The following is a 4,649-nucleotide window of genomic DNA, read 5'->3' on the forward strand; positions in this document are numbered from 1 at the left end:
AAATAAAGGAGAGAGTGAAAACAGGTAGAATTAGGTAATTCAGATATGACACCCAGTCGGCCCTTTGAAATTGTAATGCAATGCATATTTTTTTAATAATTTTCACACCATGCGAACCCTGACGATAGTATATCATAAAAAGCCATGGCTAATGAAGATTAACATAAATGGCGGTGTTTTACAAAACCCCATTTATGGTAAAACAACAATTACAACACAAGATGTCAGAAGCCATGGGGTCCCCTTTTTGTGACGCTAATTTATCACTCGGCAACGGAAAGGGAGTGTTAATTATGTTTAGCGAAAAGGGGTTGTTGTTAAACGCGTCTAAATCTAAAAGAAATTGACGAATGACCTCATTCGTACATTTCGTTTCAATGTCTTTCGTTTTCATTAATAGTTCTTTTTATAACAGTGCTTAACTAGGGAAGTTATCATAATAAATTACAGATACAGATAGCTATAAGACATACTCAAATTTACTTCTTTCTATATTCAAATAATACATAAGCGACATCTTGCGGACTTTAAGAAGCTTCGTAATTAAACGCCTAGCACACACTTTCTTCACACACACACACATTCTCACACACACACACACATTCCATTCATAATATATGAACATACATACACTCACACTTCGCACATAAACAGGAAACACACATACGTTTTAATGTGATCTTTTTCTTGAATGTATTTTCAAGCGTTATATTACGCAATATGTTAAGATTATGAAAAATCTACAATTGGCTGTACTATAAGAAAATTTGTATAATTTTATATTTAATAATATATATTTTTGTATACAATGAAATAAATAAATAGCAGACAGGTCATTTCCTCCCATGATGATAAGTTTGTGTGGTCTCGAGGTTTAGCCACCTTGCCCTTAAAGCGCGGGGATCTTGCTCCCCCGGTCACAAGGCATTTTCTTAAACCTTGTCGTCGTAACCATTGGTCGTCTTGGGTGTCAGTCCAGCTGCCATAAACAAATAAATCATTATAATTATCAGCCTAATAATAACCCACTTGAGGGCCAGGCTTCAATGATTCGCTTGTGAGGCGTGAAACATTTATTTCATCTGTAATTGCTCGTTTGATATAGTTGTCGGTCACATTTCAAGCGCGTAATTAGAGCGAGAGCTTGCGATGGTCAGAGCCTTTAGCCATATATGCCTAGCTTAAGTTACACATCGATTCTCATATTACAAACGCTAACCTTTCGAAAACTAAAAAATGTATGGGTATGACAAATGTTAAGATGCATATTATAACAATTTTCAATTCATTTAATTTCATTTAATGATATAAACGATTGATATGTTCAAGTGAACAATCAATAACGACTGTCATCCTTCGTTGTTTTATAAAGGAAACATTCAATGGGTTGTCTTGTGAATTTTTTGTCATATTATATGTACAGGGTGCTCGGGAGTATTTAACATAACTCTAGGGTTATATTCTTTAAATTAATTAAAAATGTCAAAGGAACATTTGTTCTAAAATGAATATCTTCGATGTAAAAAATATTTCTTTTGTAAAAAGATCTTAAAATATTGTGTCCCTTATACGCATCCTTACAATTAAGACGTAGCCAAGTTTAACGTATTTTAAAATGCAAGGATAGATAAAAGCGTGTGTTACATAGATAGACGGATATATTTGAATTACTTTTTATGAAAACATAAAAAGTTTTTATTTTCTAGTTAAAAAAATATTAGTTATTCAGTTCAGCAGGGCTACTATCAACTTTAACCTAGCGGTTCAAATCCGACGCTATTCAACTTCGGCGCCTATAGTGAATCGCTTTTAATTCGTACCATGACATCTCCTAAACTGAATAGCATTTGAATCGTCTATTGTGAATGAGTGATCGACATTTGTCTCTGATCTGCGGTTGAATAGCAATATGTTTGAGAGAGACAACGCTACAAAACGTCAAAAGAAAAGCGCGAACTTTGAATTTATTTTGGTTTTAACTTTAAATTGTTAGTTATTCTTAAGTATTATAGTTAAACTACTTAACAAACAATGTATGCTGTTAGTTTAATATTAGTTACGAATTAATACGCAGTGTAGGTGGACTGACATAAGTACCTACCACTTCAATACAAGAATTTTAAGTGGTATTTTTTTACAGAGAAACACGAGACTTAGAGGTAGTTCGCCACATCTATATTTACACTTCTCAAGACAGAACATATGGCTTCAAATGACCTTAATATTTTGTCAAAAAGTTGTTTAAATATATTATTTTATGAAATTTTTGTCTGGCACAGAAAGCACAATGTACCTATTTTCTTTATTAATACACTGAACTTACCTGCTGCACGCATTGCATTGTAATTACTTTACTAAATACACTGCACCACATTACGCACTTTTTTGTTTAGCGACAAATCTGTCGATTTTGTTTTTAACATTAGCACATACGGCATATACACCATTTCTATAAACATACACTATAAATCAAACAAAGGATCATTTTGTTCCCAAATGAAGCGTCGTCTTTGTTTACGCGTACTTACTATTTATATGTGGTCTTATATGTGGACTCGTCAACATCTTGAAGTTATGGTAAATATTCCCGAGCACCCTGTATATAGAAGAAAATGTAAAATAACAGTCGTTCAAACACCCTAGTGGCTGTAACATGTACAGTGTTTATAGAGCAAAGTCTATCAGACTTTCAGCTTTTTATAAATGACTGACTATTTCAGGCTCTGACGATTAAATAATTTCTAATATTACCTAGCCCAGTAAAGTGACATTCAAGTCAAACATCGACTATCATTAAAAAAATAAAAAGTTTTGTTAAATAGAAGCAAAAATATTAAAAAGTTGCTTTTCTTAACATGATACATAGTAATGTAATAAAGTATTTCGCTCTTTACTACCAGTGCTTCTTAAATTCCCTATGGGGTTAGAGTCCGAGCTAAGTGAGAAAGATTGCTTTGCACAACGACTGTGCCACGTTTACACTGAGACGGTAACAGTAAACTTGTTCCTTTTCAACTGGATCAAGTTGCACGCAAACAATAAAGTCGATCAAGTTCATTTCGATTTCATATACTTTCACGCAATATTTATACTTATAAAGCAAAAAGGGAGGTGGTTCACACTTCTATGCTTTTTTTGTTTGTTATCTCTTAATTCCGTCAATTGCGTTTCCGTTCGTCCATTAAGGAATTTTTATGTTATTGACTTGATAATTAATCGAAAAAAAATGTAATTTTCACTAAACTCCTTTTTATTAGTGAATATTTTCACTTTTCAATTGATAAGAGTATGATATTTTACATCAATGTTTTCTTACGGTGTTATCACCTAAAATTAAAGACCGTGTTGTGGTGATGTCGTCCATAAACCGATTTTAAAAACCCTTTTTTTATTTGAATGGCGAAACCTCAGATTAGTCTCACAAAATTCAGTAATTTATTTTTAAATAACGTGGTAAATCTAGAAGATGAGACATGAATTTAGCGGTGAATTGAACTGGGACATTCTAGAACTATACAAATGCTTGCCTTTGAACCGATTAGTAGATAGCTCATAGGAACGATGAGTGTTTTTATTTTTTTACTTTAGTACATCTTGTTGTTGTTACACAACATGTTTTATATATATTATTTAAATAAATATCGATGGTAGTTTGCGAAAAAAAAATTTCTTTACTAAAAATTGTTTGTACTAGAATGTTAGTTTACACTACGTATGAGATAGTAATAATAAAATAAATCTGACTGATTTTCTTGGAGGTCTTTCTTAGTTATAAGATGAGACTGGGTGTACTATATTATATATATTTAAATTAACATAGTTACTGTATAATGTCCTCTAACTTTTCAGTTGTGTGAATTTTAAGAAATTAAATATCACGTGTCTCAAACGGTGAAGGAAAACATCGTGAGGAAACCTGCACACCAGAGAATTCCTTAATTCTCTGCGTGTGTGAAGTCTGCCAATACGCATTGGGCGTGGTGGACTATTAGCCTAACCCCTCTCATTCTGAGAGGAGACTCGAGCTCAGCAGTGAGCCGTTTATGGTTGATAACGAAAGAGTTACTGTACATTAATACATTAATGTGTAATTTAAAACGATTTGAAGATTTAAAAACTTTCAGGTTTTAATTGAATTATATTAGACTGACTTTGATTTAAATCAAAACTTTCTATTTAAAACAGCGTTCAAACGCAGCACAGCCCGTGCTGCAATGTAAAAGGTTTCCCTGATACAATATTAATCCCGCTGGACCGGGCTATTACATGAGAAATTAATTTATATTCTACACGTTATCTCGCTATTTCATTATAAGAATGGAGAGAGATCTTTTCAAAATTTCAAAGTAGAATTTGCTTACTAAATTACACTCTAGTGGACGCCCGGGATTGTACCCATGTAGAATTTGTTTTTGAAGAGATAACTTCTTAAAACTGCTTTGTAACGTAACGCGTTACGGCGCCACTCTGTCTGGCTTGCCATTCTCTCGCGCATACGGCAGCATGTTTAAGTTAACACTTCTGTCAAGCGTCTCGTGACGCATACGTTTTTTTTCTAAAGTAGTCCCTAATGTAAAGTCATTGACATACCTAGCTTATCGCGAAGTTTATTTTGACGGCCTCCGTGGCGCAGTGGTATACGCAGTGAA

The sequence above is a fragment of the Bicyclus anynana genome, chromosome 20, assembly GCF_947172395.1.
Source record: "Bicyclus anynana chromosome 20, ilBicAnyn1.1, whole genome shotgun sequence".
Classification (NCBI taxonomy): Eukaryota; Metazoa; Arthropoda; class Insecta; order Lepidoptera; family Nymphalidae; genus Bicyclus; species Bicyclus anynana.